An 18,766-nucleotide genomic window follows, 5' to 3' on the forward strand; every position below is an offset into this window, starting at 1 on the left:
GAGGCCATGGGATTGCCAAATTGCATGACGACGATCAAAATTGGCCCATGCATGCCGTGGCACACATGGAATTTTTTTGGCCTTTGTGTGCCGTCGAGCATCATCGTGCAATTTGGCGGTCCCACGGTCTCCGTACCCAAAATGGCTCCGTTTTGCAAAATGTTCACCGGTAGGCGTCCCATGTTCGGCGAGTGCTTGGATGGTTGAGGAGGTGAAATCTAGCATCTTGATCAATTCAAATACTTCAACAACAAAAGGTACACAATTAACAATTATAGTTACACCAAATGGTAGAAAATCGACTCATTCAGAATATATCAAAAGATTACAAATCTCATAAACAGAGGTTACATGGAGAAACTAATTCTTGTGGAGGCACCCTTCATTCCTCATATTGATCGCTAGAGCTAGATCTGTATTTTTTAGTGTAACTCGCTTAGCATGCACAATACAAGAAATGCCACCTTGGAACAACTGCACCAAAATGTCATCGATGGCATCCTGTAAGGCCAATAGAGCTGCACGCTGGATACGTGTAACAGAATTTGAATATTCATCCATTATTTCTCTCAACCCCCCAGAGAAGGCTGATTTTGGTATTATTGGCGCTCGATGCTCTTTTGATATTTTTGAATCTCACATAAAGCAACCATGCCTGGCTTCCACCGCCGTTTCTTCTGCGTTGTTAGCGGTGGTGGAGGAGCCGCTTGTCTGGCCCATTGAGGAGGGTCATTTTTGCACTTTTTTCTCCTAATCTTGTTGCTCTTTGGGTGTGAGCTTGTCATTTTTCTTTTTCACACATTGTTTTTCTCTCTTAGGAATGTTTGAAGGTCTGAAGCTCATAGTCTTTGCTTGTTGGGCGGCCTGAGCTCTGTGGCCTGAGCTCTATCCTCTTCCGCTCTCCTCTCTGCCTCTGCTCGTGCTTGTAAATTAGCTAAGTGAGCTCTCTCAGTCTCGGCTCTCTACCATTATCCTTGCTCTCTCTCCCTTCTTTGTTCTTCATGCAATCCCTGTGCTTCTCTATTAGATGCATGTTTCTTTTCTATCTCTCTCATTCTCTTCCTCCTCTTGGCATCTCGTGCTTCTGAAACAGGATCACCTGGTATTACTTTGATCACCCTTTGTTCGACCCGCGGGGGGAAATTTTCATGGCGTAGTCGTAATTTCTTGAGCTTCAGGTGCAGCCATTGCTTGAGCTCCTGGGGTGCTACTGTCGCTTGAGCTCCAGGCCCTATTTCTTGTGTGAGTCTGTTTAGAGTTGCGATTGGTCCGACCTCTCGTAGAGGTGTGCGATTTGCATGATGTAATGGTACTCTGATCCTCTAATATCGAACGTTGGGGGAGTGGTTGGGTATTCGCAACTGGTTGTTCTGTTGGGTTATCCACTTGTGGTTAAGGATGTGGATTTAAAGCGGTGGATTCTGTATGAGGTGCTGGTTGTGGATTTTTAGTGTTGTCAATGGCGGTGGTGTCATTGTTTTGCATAGTGGTGTGCTCTTGTATATCGTCCATGTTGTGCAAGATATGAGTGCGTGTACATTTGGGCTCGAGAGGATCTTCTAAAATGTGCAAAAAAGAAATGACCTTTAAGTTATGAGTTTTGACTTATATAGTACTAAAATTTTTTAAAAAATAAAATAAAAACTCAATAAAATCACTAAAAAGTAAAAAAACCTCCAAAATAGACCAAACTTGACCCATGGGACTAATAATTGTGACCTCAACAAAACACTTTGCATGACAATGCATGTTTACAATAAAAATACTTAGTGTCAAAAATAAATAAATCCACCCAAAACCTGCCATCACGCCACCTTGTCTCCAACCAGCATCGGAATCGATCTTTTGCACTCAAAGCATGATATGATTGTGATCGCCTCAAGCTATTTACTTTCCCTATTTGACTACATTTCAAACTTCTTTGTTCTCTAGTCTTCTTTCTCTCTCTCCGTGCTAAAACTCTGTAGAATCGATTTGAACATCTCTTGAAGAGCATCACTCTTTTTTCTTCCACCTCCATATCGTGTATTTTTAAAATACAATGCTTTTGCTTGATAGTGTGAGCGCTCCATGGCATTGGTTGCTGCAAATGCCTAATGAACATAAGTGTCGAGAAAAATGCACATATGTGTAAAAAGAATGTGCTGAAAAAAAAAAATCAAACTTTAGTTTTGCATACAAATGTATTTCAATTGCAAAAATCAAATGTTCAACACACCATTTATTGTATTATGTGTTTCTCCCCCCAAGTATCCACCATTTGTGTTGTAAAACTATTGATTACAAACTTTAAGGTGGGTATCTCGTCATCGGTTAGCTTTGCCTTTTTGAAAAGACAACAAACATCATCAATAGACTGCCACACACGAGCATGCTTAATTCCTAGGGCTGCTTCATTACCTTTCTAGGTGGTAATGTCACACACCTTTTTCCACAACTGAAACTCACTGGGACTTTGGGAGTCAAAATAGTTTGAAAGAAAATGCCTAGATTTACTACCACCCATACATGCTTTATTAGGGAGATCCTGTGTACTTCTAGATGCCTTCTTTTCCTTTGATAGCTCAACTACACCCCCATGTAGACCAACGCTCAATAGAATGGATTTGAGTTCTCATATACACTCTTCTCTTCTTTTTGCAGGCTCTATATTCCAATCGTAACTTATATGGAGCATAAACAACTTGTCAAGAATTTGTAGACGGACATGAAGGGTGCACACATGCACATTTATGAGTGGTATTGGAAGAATAGGATCCCAATTTGGATAATCATGTTTCGATTAGGGGGTACTTGCTGGTCACAATTGAGGATACTTTGAAACCATTGTTGTAGTGCTTTACCCACTGCTTGTGTAGTGGGTACACCTTTTGCAGAGTTGACTGTAATTTTTTCACCCTTACTCTTACCACCTTTCAACTTGCTGGCCTTTGCACCCTTGCCCTCAGTTCCCATTGATACTTTACCATGGTAGCAATAAATGCATGGAAAGAGGGTCATTAAACCTTGCTTGCACCCTTACATACACTTGAGTGTTTTCAAGTCTCCTGCCAAATGCCACTCAACTTGGAACGTTCCAAGACCTGAAACATGGAATCTATGTCCTTCTTGTTGTTGTCGAATGATGTCAATGATTGAAGTGTGATTGAAATACCATTTCAGAGCCTCATGTGTCTCATGTGGGAGATGAAAAGCTGCCAACCACCAAATATTCTTCTCTGACTGAAAACCTAAACACGTGTTCTCCTTCTCATTGGCATATAGCTCGACAATGACACCCACCAAGGCCCTACTCATCAACGTAACGCTTACCCTCTCGAGCCGTTGACCTTTAACAACTTGGCACTCATCACGCTTCATAACAAATATCACTTTGCCATCACACTCTTCTTGTGTCAACCCATAAAATCTTATCATTGACTCTTGGAGCTTCAACAAGTCAACATACACATTATTGAACTCATTGTAGCAGAATTTTTTTTTGACTATTAATGGCATGTGGTACTTAGTGGGGAAAGGTGATGTCAAGTGGTGCTTAGTGGTGGTCAAATGCATGAAAAGTGTTGAGTGGTGTTGAAGTTCTAGAAGAATGTTGTCAAGTGGTGCTTTGTGGTGGTGAAGTGGTGCTAAGTGGTGGTGAGGCACTAGAAAAGAGTTGTCAAGTGATATAAAATGGTGGTGAGGGTTTGAAAAAGTGTTGTCAAGTGGTGCTTGATGGTGGTCAAGTGCTAGAAAAGTGCTATCAAGTGGTTTTTAAAAGTGGTAACTGCTGGAAAAGTGCAAATATAGGTGAGTACAAATTGTGGGCAGTCTATGAATTATAACAAAGATAGAACTTACAAGTTCTCTTATGGGGGCATGCTATAATAGTTTGTTCAAATACATCATTTGACATATCATATACATTAGGCTAAACTTCCCTTGGGCACATTGAAAAATGATGCATCATACCAGGTGGGAGTAGATTAGAGTAGTGGGCTTGTTGTCCGAAAGGACATAGGTATCATCTCGCCCATGTACCTTGTCATAGAATAGTCTCTCATCAACGACAAATGAAATTTTCTTAATATGGTTGTGCCATTCATCACTTTTGGAGATTATGATCCAGCGCTTTGCCTTAGTGCATTTGAGGATGTAGAAGTCTGTGCCAAGCTCCTTTGCATTCTAGTGCAAAGTTTTGGCCAACCATCAAGGCATCGCTCAGGTCGTCATAGTGGCCAACGTATATTGGGGCATGTTCATCCTCATCCTCACTCAACGCTTCTACATCACTTTCATCCCTAACTATGGGTTGCATTTGCAAGTACTCCCACCCCTCCAAGTGGTCTTTGTTTCCGCATCCCCTCCATTGACCTTTGATGCATGCATGGCAATAGCAAGACAGTAGTATGCGCCTTAGCCCATGCATATCTGTTTGGATGTAACCATTGACACAATGAAAGGATCAAGACCCTTTGATGCGCATGCAATTCCACTCTGTGTCTCTATCAACCTCACAGAGCTTGACCTCCCCAAATGAAGGATCAATTTTCTTACATGTCTATGGACATTGTTACTGAGGGTTGCATTGAGGAATGCAACAATGTTTGAAGCATTATGAATCACCCATTCATTGGATTCCAACTTCTCATGTGTGAGAGATCTTTTGATCATTGTACTAGTCCCATCGTGTTCACCCTTCCCATGGCTTGAAGCAAAGAAATAATGCATCATCTTGATACCGGTTGTATTGAAGAATCGGAGTACAAAATAGAATGGTCACCTTGCTTTGATTTGTGAATCATCACCATCAAACCACACCCAATGTCTCTTGACACTATAGCTGTGACTTTTCAACCACTCATTGTGCAAAAAAACAAAGTGTCATATGCCTTGTTATGAGAGATGTAGAAGTGGGTCGTCTTTTGAATGGCGCCAAATGCATCATGTAAGTATGAAATGTGAACCAAAATTGTGACTTGACTTGCATACCAATGCATTGGCTAAATCTCATTCTGCATGTAACATTCAATGGCCTAGTACCTTGTGTGTAGCGAAAAATAGCATGAACATAGGGAGCATTTCATTAGAGTAGATTCCTAATGAGCATAACAAGAGCGCTTGGATGGAGAGAGAAACAAAAATAGTAAAACCTAGCTAGGCATGAACAATAATTCAAAAGAGAGAGAAATTAAGCTATTGACAATAGTTGAGTACCGGATTTACATGGAGCCGGTCCCCCCTCCAAAAGGATTTGTATTATAGGTTTCCCCCATCAAGGGAGACATTTTACAATATAATTCTTTGTGTTCCTTCAATAACTAGCTAGTGCAATGAAGATGGAAGCTTCAAGCACTAAGCAAACACTTATGAAACCCAACATTATTTCCCTCACGGTCTCAGACCCAAGACCTCACACACCTTCAAAGATGGTGAGAGCTAGCGGGGTATGAGAGTAGATTGAGAGGAAGAAGGAGTAGTCTTACGAGAAAGATGTATATCTCCTCACATAATCACCCATATTAGCATATCATAGCTTACTAATTAGCATGGTAGAGGAGATGAGCATGCTTGGCTCTTGGTTGGATTTGCATCACAAAGCCAAGAGTTGTTGGTGTAGGCCTCTCTTCTCACAAGCTTGGAGTAGGTGATAAGCTTTCCATTAAACCTTGAGAAGGAGAGAGAGAGAGTCTTCTTGCTTCACACATGATCTAGTGTGAGTGTGTGTGGAATAATGACAACAAATTCAGCCCCCTCTCTCTCTCTTGGTCGACCCCTCTTGCAAATTACTCATGCTGACACCCCATTGGACCTCTCCCAGCTTAGCCAATAAAAATTAAGTAGCATAAGTGATAGCCTTTTGACATGTGTCTCCCTTTCCCCTTTTGTGAGAGCTTTAGGTAATTAAATAATGAAACTAAAGTCTCATGGACCCCTTTGTCTTCTGGCCAATAGGAATCAGGCAAGTTGTTGGGCTGTTGAATGCTCATTGGACCCCTTGGGAGACTGTCCAATAGTCTTCTAGAGAGCTTAATTATTATTGGTTCTTTTATTAAGTGTTTTTTAAATAAATTAAACTAGATTTACTCTAGCCTAATTCTCATTGGTCCACCTCCATGTCCATCCAGTAGGATTTGAGTGCACCTTGTGGGTATCTGGGCTAGTGAGCTGACATGTGTCCCTCATTCCCTTTGCGTAAAGAAAGATTATGAGTATGTGTGTGTGTGTGTGTGTGTTTATCTCTCATCCCCTACTTGCAAGGCTCTCCCCCTCCTTTGTAGGAGTTTTGAAGACTTTTTGGTATACACACAAAGCATCCAATTTCCCTAGTGCTTGACCTTTGGACACAACCTTTGAATTTTGGAACCTTAGCATTTTGGAAGTCTTAATGGGCTAAACCTTAGGGTCTTTAAAGCCCATTGTTGCACATTTCTCTTTTGCAGATGCCCCCCCTTTGAATCCCTATTTTCCCTCCTTTGGATCCCTACTATGGTCGGTCTGCTAGCTTAACCAATATTCTAGCTTTTTCTCCCTTGGCACTTCCCCATATTGAATGATCAGTTTAACATGAGAAGGTCATTTAGGAGAATTAGATATTAGTTATTATGACATTACCTCTCTCTTAAAATCAGAGGATCCCTATCTTACCCTACGACATCATTCCAGAATGAATCACTAATCCATTTGGTGCTTGAGAGCCTAAGCTGCCGCAAACATGTCTGCACATTAGTCCTATGAATATTCCATGATAGAGTGACAAGCTCTACTTGGTGTTTGGGAGACGTCGTCTCCGCAAACTTGATCTAAGTATGCATACTAGTTAACATTTGTGCGCAATAAAGAAAAAGAGAGTCTTATAAGACAAAAGCTTTGTTCATTTTAAACATTTGTGCATTTGCTTACTTTAGGGAAGCATTGTAAGCATTGACAAGGTTTAGGTTATCCTTTAATTGTATGCCTTGCATCCATCTAGCATCTTGAAAAGGACAATTCTTAATTTTACTAAGATATCATCGGATAGTCTTACCGCCTTGTAATACCTTGTCTTCATGTCAGAGAATGGACTCGGGCTGCATCACGTCTTCTTGGTCCTCGATCTCCGGTGGGTCTTCAATAGTTGGTTCTTGAGGTGGCTCTCCTTTATAAGGCTTTAGTAGGCTCATATGGAAAGCAGTGTGTATGAGCCAATGGTTGGGCAACTTGAGTTGATAGGCCATTTCATTGATTGGTTTGAGAATCTAGAAGGGACCATAGTACCTTTTGGCTAGCTTAGCATAGTACTTTTGGTATCCCATAGGATTCTTGCCCGTGGTGTGCCTTAATCGAGACTTGGGAAATTTTAGCAACACCCAATCATTTTCTTTAAAGGCTTGGGCTTTTTTGTGCTTATCAACAACAGCCTTTTGCATTTGTTGTGAGATAGAGATAGTATCCTTAATCTTTTGGAAAGATTTTTGTAGGTCTCAGCTATACTCATCTGCAACGAAGATATTCCCGTGTACTTTGAGTAGCTGGGGACTTTTGGATCTTCCCTCAATTACCTCGAAAGGTGATTTTCCCATGGAAGTATGTACAATGTTATCGTAGGCATACTCTAGTAAGGGTAAGTAATTCTCCCATTGGGACCTTTGATCTACTTCTGTTACATAGGTCTTAGTAGATCAAGAATTTTTTATCTATTTCACTTTGGCCATCCGTTTGGGGGTGATAGGCCGAAGAGAAGTTTAGCCTTCTCCCTAAATTCTCAAAGAGACCCTTCCAAAAATTACTGGTCATTCTAGGATCTCTATCCGACACTATGGACATTGGCAAGCCATGGTACTTGAAGATTTGTGAAATGAAGAGGGTTGCCATTTGATGGGCTTTGATAGTCTTTTTGACAAGTATAAAATGAGCTTGTTTGCTGAACCTGTCTAATATTGTCTATATTTTTGTATTCCCATGGATAGACTTAGGCAATCCAAAGATAAAATCCATGGATATGCTCTCCAATGTGAATTAGGGATTGGCAAAGGTTGAAGCAATCCAGGTTGCTTCCCTCTATCAAACTTCATCTTTTGGCATACCACATATTTAGAAACATACTCTTGTATGTTTTCTTTCATGGTAGGCCAATAGAAATATGTTCCAATCCCTTAGGGTAGACCGAATCACTCTATGCCCTGCATAAGGAGGAGCATGAGATTCATATATTACTTTCTCACGTAGTGAGTTAGTAACGCTAGTCTATTGCCATAGAGAAGATAACCATCTTGTAAAGTAAATGGTTCCTCTTTCTTCCCTAGTGAAAGGGATGAAATCATATATCTAAAATGGTGATCAATAGCATACTCATCTATCATAGAAGATAGATCATTGTGAGTTGCTATGGAAACTGCATTCACTCTCGGCCGTCTTGAGAGTGCATCGGCTACTTGATTATGCTTGCCAGCAATGTGAGCAATATGAAAATGAAATTGCAAAAGGAAATTTTCCCACCTCATTTGTTTGTCGGAGATCTTGGTCTGCGTCATGAAGTACTTAAGACTTTGGTGATCCGTCGACAGAATGAAAGGAGTTCCCAATAAATAGTGCTTCCATGAGTCTAAGGCATGTAGAACTGCGAGGAGTTCCTTCTCATATATGCCAGAGCTTGCTCAATAGGGTCGAGCCTTCGACTTTCATAGGCTATGGTGTGCCCTTCTTGGAGCAAAACAGCTCCAAGGCAATCACCAAAAGCGTCACATTGGACGTCAAATGGCTTTGAGAGATCCGGAAATGTAAGCACAGGTTGAGAGATTATCTTTTCTTTAAGATTTTCAAAAGCATTGTTCTCCTTGGCAGACCATGTATACCTAAACGTTTTCTTTGTTAGGTCACGTAATGGTCCTGCAATTTGTGAGAACTTTTCTATGAAGCGTCTATAGTATGCACACATACTTATAAAGCTTCTTAGTTCATGAAGATTCCTTGGTTTAGGACATCCTTTTATTACCTCTAACTTTGATGGATCCATTTGGATGCCATCTTAAGAGATAATGTGACCTAAATAGTGAATCTCTTGTAAGAAAAACTCACTTCTGTTTCAATTTACATAAGTTTATTCTCTCTTAAGACTTGAAATATTACCTGGAGGTGTTGCTTGTGTTCGTCTAGTGAATTAGAGTAGATGATAATATCATCAAAGAACACTCCAGTAAAGGTTGAATAGCTTCTCCATCAAGCGGTTGAATGTGGTTGGTGCATTGGTCAAGCCAAAAGGCATGACTATATATTCGTAAAGACCAAACGTAGTGCGAAATGCGGTCTTTACAATGTCTTGATCAAGCTATCCTTATTTGATGGTAGCCACTTTTTAGGTCAATTCTACTGAAGTAGGTGGACCCTTGTAGCTTATCAAATAGGTCTTCTACCCATGGAACAGGAAACCTATTCTTGATAGTGATCCTGTTTAGTGCTCTATAGTCGACACACATACGATATGTGTCGTCTTTCTTTTGCACTAATAACACAGGTGAACAAAATGGAGATGAGCTAGGCCTAACCATGCTCTTCTCAACTAACTCATGCACTTGCCGCATAATCTCCTCTTGTTGAGCTTGAGAAACTCGGTGAACTTCCTGGAAGAAGTTCAATTGCATGGTCATCATTGCCTCGTTTAGGAGGTAGTTCACAAGGGATGTCATCAATAAAGACATCTTGAAATCCATCGAGAAAATTAGACCACTCTAATTCCTTGAGATTGTTTATATTTTCTTTTGCTAAAGCATTAGGTTCATTTTGAGAATCTTTAACAAAAATCCGTACACAAAAATAGAGCTCTTTATTGACTTATTGAAAGCTTGCGTATGTACAATGGGTATGGTGTTACCCATTTCCTTAGCATCTATGTACATATATTTTTTCCTGAACCTAAAGTAGATTTTCCTTTCAGGGAATTTAACATTGGTAGCCATGTGATCAAATCATGGTGCCCCTAGGATTACATCCTCGTGCTTGAGAGGAGAGATAAAGAAGTCCTCTTTGTCCACATAGCTTTGGACATGGAGCCTCAATTTCTCGATTAAGGGAGTTACTGAAGCTTCTTGCCCCTTGAAAGCACCATCAGCGGGTAGGACATCTCCCATCTCATAGGCTTGGATGCCTAGCTTGGTGGCCAACTCTGTGGATATGAAATTGTGAGTAGAACCAGGGTCAAAGAGAATAAAAGAATCATGTTATCTTACCTTTCCCCAAGCATGGCAGAGAGGAGATCCTTTGTGGTGAGCTTTCTCTTCTTGGATTTCAACCAAGGTAGCTCTAGGAGGCTCATGGCGGGTGTTCTTTTGGGGACAAGCGCGGTACGCATGCCCTTGCTCGCCGCACTTGAAACAACGGTTATCCTTGCGATAACGCTCAAGCTCTTTAGGAGAGAGTTTGTTTTTGCCTTTGTAAACTCCCTTCTCCTTAGCTTTGTGGTTATTGGAATTGCCCTTAAGAGACAAGTTTTGGACATTGTCCTTCCGCTTAGGCTCATTGGAACCCTTGTTTTCCGTGGACTTAAGATTTCTCTTAGCCCCTTTTTGGAAATTGATTCAAGAAGCCACCAGAGTATGGTGTATAACCACAGATATGGTGCGTGGCCTTTGGGAGTTTACATACTCTGCCATTTCTTCAGTTAAGCCCGCTCAAAATTATTGTTTTTGCTCTCCAAAATCCATCTTTTTGAAGACAGTGGCTTTGAGATGTAAGTCCCAAATCTTGTCTACAAATTTGTGAATGGATTCGTAGGGAGATAGCTTCAAGCTTCACCATTCGGTGAGTACTTTGTCTTTGGCATCGGTGGCAATTGCTTCATGATGGAAGCTCTTAAGGCTTTCCATGTTTGTGGAGCTTCACCATTGGCCCGTAGGCTAGACCACCATTGCCTGGTGGACATTTGAAAGTGCATAGCTACATGGCGTAGCTTAGAGGACTCCGTGAAGCCCTCATCTCCAAACGCCGCATTGAATTGTTGGATAAAGGCCAAGGCTTTGTCCATAGCACCAAAGGTGCCATCGTAGGTAAGAAAAGAGATGCTCTTTCCTCCCTCTTTGAACTTCTTGAGCTTGGAAGACCTCTTCCACCCGGCATAGGATTTCCTATGGCCTCTTCTTTTTTATGGTTCAAAAGTTGCACCATCGCTTTCTTTAGAAGATGAAGAATTTGAGGAAGATGGAGAAGAGGGTGACCTCTTTCTCGCCTTTTTCTTGCCTTTGTCTTCCTTGTCGGCACCATCACTTTCTTCATAAGAGGAAGAGGATGAAGAAGATGGAGAGGAGGGTGACCTCTTTCTCGCCTTTTTCTTCTTGTTATCCCTCTTTGAATTATGGTGTGGAGAAGTGTGCGATGGTCTTCTCCGTTTAGGAGGTGATGGAGAGCGTTTAGCCCACCGTCTTTGTGGAGCCATCTCCACTGAGGTGGTAGGAGACTCACTTCTTTCTCATTCCTTTGGTGGGGGCTCTTGAGTTTTCCTTTGAGAAGGAGATGCGTCATCAAGAACAAATTTTTTGAGCTCTTCGTATGGTTCCTCTTCTTTTTCCCGAATCGGAGAGAGGTCTCTTTTGGGAGTCTTGCAAGGAGGCTTCCTAGGTACTCTCTCGTCATGGTGGGGAGTTTGGAGAATTCCATGAGCACGAAGCTGCCGTTGCACTTCACTTTGGAGGGATGGATTTCCCATGGCTTGTTGAAGCCTAGAAACAAGGTAGTTAACAAGCATAGGGTCATCATTAGTAGCCTACTCATTAGCAAAACCAAAGCTATCAACATTAATTTCACTTCTTTTACTATTGTCAGCCATTCTAACAACTTTTAGGTGTAAAATTTTTTAGGTGTACTTTGGCACTTCAAGCCCTAGTTTCTACTCCTCTTTACCCCTTTAGAAAATCACTCAAGCTACTATACCGGTGGCTTGAATACCATTAATTGCAAGGAATAGAAGAGAGGGTCTTTCAACACCAAAACAACACCGGCTCTTGTCAAGCTTCTAATAGCTCAATAGTGGTTAAGCCGTGGGCAATCCCCATAGGACTCCACTATTAAGACCATATCTCTCGACGGTGATGCCGTATTATCTGCACGAAGGCAGGCGTACTGCAAGGCTGAAAAATCCCTATTCTACTTACTCAATTGCAAATAATAATAACACCATTTATAGCTAGCTTGAGGACCCCCCTTCTTGAGCAAGAAAAGAGAAACCTTGTGCTATGATACCAATGTAGCATTTAATGGCCTAGTAACTTGTGCATAGCGGAAAATAGCATAAACATAGTGAGCATTTCATTAGAGTAGATTCCTAATGAGCATAACAAGAGGGCTTGGGTGGAGAGAGCAACAAAAAGAATAACACCTAGTTAGAAAGGCATGAACAATACTTCAAAAGAGAGAGAAATTAAGCTATTGACAAGAGTTGAGGACCAGATTTACATGGAGCCAGTCCTCTCTCCAAAAGACTTTGTAGTATAGGTTTCCCCCATCAAGGGAGATATTTTACAATACAATTCTTTGTGTTCCTTCAATAACTAGCTAGTGCAATGAAGATGGAAGCTTCAAGCACTAAGAAAACACTTATAAAACACATCAATTCCCTCACGATCTCAGACCCAAGACCTCACACACCTTCGAAGATGGTGAGAGCTAGCCGGGTATGAGAGTAGATTGAGAGGAAGAAGGAGTAGTCTTACGAGAAAGATGTATATCTCCTCACATAATCACTCATATTAGCATAGCATAGCTTAGTAATTAGCATGGTAGAGGAGATGACCATGCATTGAAGCTTGACTCTTGGTTGGATTTGCATCACAAAGCCAAGAGTTGTTGGTGTAGGCCTCCCTTCTCACAAGCTTGGAGTAGGTGATAAGCTTTCCATTAAAGCTTGAGAAGGAGAGAGAGAGAGAGAGAGAGAGAGAGAGAGAGAGAGAGAGAGAGAGAGAGAGAGAGAGAGAGAGAGAGAGAGAGTCTTCTTGCTTCACACATGAGCTAGTGTGAGTGTGTGTGGAATAATGACTTGACAAATTCAGCCCCCGCTCTCCCTCTCTTGGTCAACCCCTCTTGCAAATTACTCATGATGACATCCCATTGGACCTTTCCCAGCTTAGCCAATGAAAATTAAGTAGCATAAGTGATAGCCTTCTGACATGTGTCCCCATTTCCCCTTGGTGAGAGCTTTAGATAATTAAATAATGCAACTAAACTCTCATTGGACTCCTTTTTCTTCTGGCCAATAGTAATCAGGCAAGCCGTTGGGCTGTTGAATACTCATTGGATCCCTTCGGAGACTGTCCAATAGTATTCTAGAGAGCTTAATTCTTATTGGTTCTTTTATTAAGTGTTTTTAAAATGAATTAAACTAGATTTACTCTAGCCTAATTCTCATTGGTCCACCTCCATGTCCATCCAGTAGGATTTGAGTGCACCTTGTGGGTATCTGGGCTAGGGAGCTGACATGTGTCCCTCATTCCCTTTGTGTAAAGGAAGCTTGTGAGTGTGTGTATGTGTTTCTCTCTCATCCCCTACTTGCAAGGCTCGCCCCCTTCTTTGTAGGAGTTTTGAAGACTTTTTGGTATACACACAAAGCATCCAATTTTCCTAGTGTTTGACCTTTGGACACAACCTTTGAATTTTGGCACCTTAGCATTTTGGAAGTCTTAATGGGCTGAACCTTAGGGTCTTTAAAGCCCATTGTTGCACATTTCTCTTTTGCAGATGGCCCCCCCTTTGGATCCCTATTTTCCCTCCTTTGGATCCCTACTATGGCCGGTCTCCAAGCTTAACCAATATTCTAGCTTTTTCTCCCCTGGCACTTCCCTATATTGAATGATCGGTTTAACATGAGAAAATCATTTAGGAGAATTAGATATTAGTTATTATGACATTGCACCTTGAAAGAATAATTCTTTGCAAAATCCACTATAGTACCACCACATCTTTAGGAAAGTTCTCCAAACATTCCTTGAATTTTTGAGCTTGCCACATCTACATGTAGTTGTGTTTAATGAAGTTTCCCAATTTGCTTTGAAGCAAGGAAATGAAACTCATCGGATTGACCTGTCAAACCACAAGGTCTTTTTGGGATTTTGTGTTTCCTTTCTCATCCACTTCTTGTGTAAGAACCTCGTCAAGGTCCTCGTACAACTATCATCACTATGTTCGTCTGTACCCCGATAGCCTTTTGAGACACCTTCCAATAATGTAAAACATTCTACATCCACATAGAAAAGCACGTAAATAACACATAATAAAGCATTGTGACACACTCTCAAGATGTTCAGGATGATATACATGAGGCAAATGAGTAGATGCACTGGATGCAGTGCATGCGCACTCTTGCCTATTTTCTTTCGAACAACATCTTTCTTGTTTTGGGAGATGTGGGTTTCCATCAACCAAAATTGAAACACGATTTCCTTGATTTCGGTCGTTAAGGTGCTTCTTCTATTCAATTGATAGTGACAAGTGTCTAAGAGAAGTGGACCCTCCTTCACATCATGTTGCAGGTGGAAATTGGCAGGAATGAATTTTTTTTCATGAAGTCCTAAAGCCTTGGCAACATCTCTACTACTCATTTGACTGTCACGCCCACTCGCTCCATTGAGGCATGCCATGATAGTAGCCTGTTTCAAAAAGAAAACTCATTATTTGAATGAGGTGTCTTCACCTCAGATAATTGTATGACAAATGTTTGAGAAAATGACTCTCTCAAAACTATCTCCTCCAATGTATGTTGCAACATTGAGAACATTGGATGAAGGAGGAGTTGATGTAGAATCTTCATCTGAAGACCCTCGAAAAGCCCATTTATTGATTGCACCAACCCTTAGCAACTACCTACAGATTTTCTTTGCCTCTCTCTCATCAATATCATGATCCTCACGCATTCATGCCATCCACTTTTGAATGCTTCTTTGTTCTTTCTTCTTTGTAGCCCAGTAGTTTTGTAGACCAGGTAGAAGATCGCTTGGATGTGTTGTGTAATAGACAATGCGAAAGAGATAGGGTGTCGATACTACCATTCTCAACATTATGTGAATCCATGTGGAACAAGTTACTAGGCTAATGATTGAGAGAGAGAGAGAGAGAGAGAGAGAGAGAGAGAGAGAGAGAGAGAGAGAGAGAGAGAGAGAGAGAGAGAGAGAGAGAGAATTGGTTGTAGAGGCTATGGAGGAGAGTGACATACATCTCTTAGCTCTGAGCCCAATGGTAGGCGCTAAGGCAGGACGACTCTGGACAAGGATTGTTGAGAGCTCGGAAGCAGAGGCTATGGAGAGAGAGAGAGAGAGAGAGAGAGAGAGAGAGAGAGAGAGAGAGAGAGAGAGAGAGAGAGAGCAGGCACAACTACAGTGCTAGGGACGGAGGGACCCATTATTGAGAGAGCATTGCAGAGTGCAGATGGAGTGGAGGCAAAAGGATGTTCAATAACGTTTAATGGGATTGCAGTTATTCTTAATTGTATATTTGTCTTTACTTTTAAATCCCTGTTCCCTACCTCTCTTCCAAAAATGATTTATACTTTTACTTACAACATTTGAGATCCCTAAACCCATGCCCCTCTCTCTCCTCTCAAAGGGTGTCCAAGAGACTCCTTTTTGGTACCACCTAAACATGCTTTCACCCTAGAGAAACCTCAAAATATTTTATGGAATCTTGTGTGCCAAAACAATACAAAATTTTCCTATAAGACCATCGTAATGGGATATTTTAGTTGTCATTGCACCATTTGTCACATAATAATAGGATTGTTAATCTTCAGGAAAAAAAAAAGATCTATTGGAGGTGGTGGACGAGAGATGGTGGTGTTAGAGGCAGAGGTCCACGAGATAATCTAGTGGAAGCCTTATGCAATAGACAAGGATCTTAAGTATAAGAGAGAGAGAGAGAGAGAGAGAGAGAGAGAGAGAGAGAGAGAGAGGAGATACAAAAAATGCCAAAGTGATACGAAAGAGGGCTCAATCGCCCCCGATAACCACCTTGAACTTTAAACTTGTGATAGTAGCATAACTAATAGATATCAACGTTAGCCTCCGCGTGCCCAATACCAAAGGTGGAGGTAGGGAAAATAACCCTAAACAACTTGACAAAAATAAATGGGGGCACCCTAAAATTAAAAGGGTTCGTATTGGAAACTAGTGGTGACCCACCCAAAAGTGATTGACTGGAGAAACGTGGAGGCTAAATGCTATGCAGTGTTTGGGGGGGGGGACCAACCCGGGAGATGCACTAGGCATACACATATGCCTAGTGCGTCGTAGAACCGAGTGTGGTAGGAGTCTTGAATACTCTAGTGCCCCCTCTCACTAATTGATGTTTAAAAAACCGTCAAAGGCCAAAGTTGTGAGTTCGACAATGAAGATGCACACTGTTGTGATGCTTCTAAATGAAAATATCCCAACATATAGAGATCTCCGCAAAAAGATGTCGTCATTAATAGTAAAGAAGATTGTTGTACTCTACCCCTATTAACACTAGGTTGGTAATGGGACACTTTTATGTCCTGGGACATTTTTATGTCCTGTTAAGTGACCATTTTCCTTGAATTATGTCAAGAGTTTCAAAATGGATTTTGAGGTGCTATCTATCTAGAAATTTGTCTCATGAGCTGAAAAAAACTCAACTTTTTTTTGGAATATCAGTTCCATCTTTAACATTGTCCTTGCACAACATTTCATAACCTAAACTGTGTGAAAAAACGGGTCCTGTTTTTGGCTTTTTTAAACTTTTTACAACTATACCACTCTAGAATTCATGTTTGTGAGGTCTATAATGCTAGAGAACTATCTTTAGTAGTCCTCAACATGTCTTGATGCTTCTAGGGAGAAATAAATATTAAAGTTGTAAGTTATAACCAAATTACAAAAATTGTCAAATCCTGTTTTTTAGCCAATTTTAGCTCTTCTATGATTTTTTTGGTGGATTTCATGATATCCAAATGCATTTTTTATTTTCTATGTCGCATATTGTAACATAAAGCTAACATTCCTTGAGTTTTGGGGCACCTAATACCCTATTTTGCATAGTACACAACGATGGTTGATTTTTTCAATTATAGAAGAAAACGAAACATTCTAGTATATCAAGTATAGCTTTTTCAATATTGTTAGTTTCTTGTGACAACTACATGCATTTTGTAGGTAGTGACCATATCTAGTCATAAGGATCAAATTTGGCTAGATATTGAATAGTTTCTATGGGATTCTACAACTCATAATGTTCAACCCAGTTTTTTCATGTTTGCTGTATTAAACACTTCATCTTTGTCCCCAAGATTCCCCTTGGTAAGAGATGTATTATTCTTTTGACATGCTCCATGGCTCCTTATGAACATAAAGGACAATAGGGAACTAAGAAAACATGCATATATTATTTATATTGAGCGTGGCTATAGAAACTTTGATGATATGTTTGCAGAATGGTAAAAATTCAACTTTTTTGTACCTATTTATTTTGGAAAAACAAAAAATAGTGAGTGAGAAGCAATCATATGTTCTGATCACCAACCCATTGAAGTTAACTAGGGAATTTATCTCAAGTCTTACAAAAATCCTAAATCTTATTTTTATGCAACAAAACGTAAGAAATGACTGTTTTGATGAAAATGCACTGGTCCATCAACTTTGGAGGCTTGGTGTGCCCAAAAGATAAGAAATATTACAAGTTTCTTATTTTTTCCATGTGTAGTAGGCCTTGAACTATAACCTCATGAAAGGATTTTACAAAATGAGTGGATCTACTATGGTTTTGGAGGTTTTTTTCAAAACCATGAAAGGACACTTTTATGTCCTGACCAACCTAGTGTTAAGGAAAGATACTTCTCCAAGAGATAGATCTCAAACTAAGTGTGAAAACTACCCAAAAACTACTTCTTATATAAATGCATCGATCATAAAAGGAGTGCAAATAAGCCTACAAATGTCTCATTCAATAAAATGCCAAGAAGATATGTAGTGGCTCTGGTCACACGTCTAGAGAAAAGTGTGACTAGAGACACTACAAAGTAACCAAGTGTGGCGAGGTAGAGCAATTTGCACTATGAAGAGCCTCTCAAAAGAGGAGTGGCCTAACCAATGTGTATGAGCAACTTTGCTTGTTTCTCCTGCCTCCAATCCTTTGCTGTCAACCAAAGCACAATCCAAGCAATCGAAGCCAACAATTCCACCATATTGCAACTTGATATGACTCTCTATCTGCATGAGCTAGGAGAATCTCTACTCAGATCAAGGAAACATGTTTTCTATGAGGTTATCAAGCGTGAGTGTAAAGAGCTCTGAAGGTAGCAATTCAGCCAGTCAGAAGGGTAGAAGAGTAGTTGCACTACCATCCAAGCCCATCTTTAGGAAACTTGGATGTAGTGGTATCATACCTCATCTCTTACAGCTCATAGATTAATTTCCCAAAGGAGTCCAAAGTCACTCTCCAATCTAAAGATCGAGGTAATGAAGTTGTCCTAGAATAGATAAGCACTAGCAAATCTGCAACTTGAAAGAAGACGTATAGCGAGAAGGATGACACTGGGAGATCCTTTGCTCTGATACCACAACATATGGGTCAAGAGAGAGAGAGAGAGAGAGAGAGAGAGAGAGAGAGAGAGAGAGAGAGAGAGAGAGAGAGAAGACGTATAGCGAGAAGGATGACACTGGGAGATCCTTTGCTCTGATACCACAACATATGGGTCAAATGTGTGTGTGTGTGTGTGTGTGTGTGTGTGTGAGAGAGAGAGAGAGAGAGAGAGAGAGAGAGAGAGAGAGAGAGAGAGAGAGAGAGAGAGAGTGACGACACCCCATGAACTATAGACCTA

Source organism: Adiantum capillus-veneris, chromosome 29 (genome assembly GCF_014529385.1).
Source record: "Adiantum capillus-veneris isolate H3 chromosome 29, ASM1452938v2, whole genome shotgun sequence".
Lineage (NCBI taxonomy): Eukaryota > Viridiplantae > Streptophyta > Polypodiopsida > Polypodiales > Pteridaceae > Adiantum > Adiantum capillus-veneris.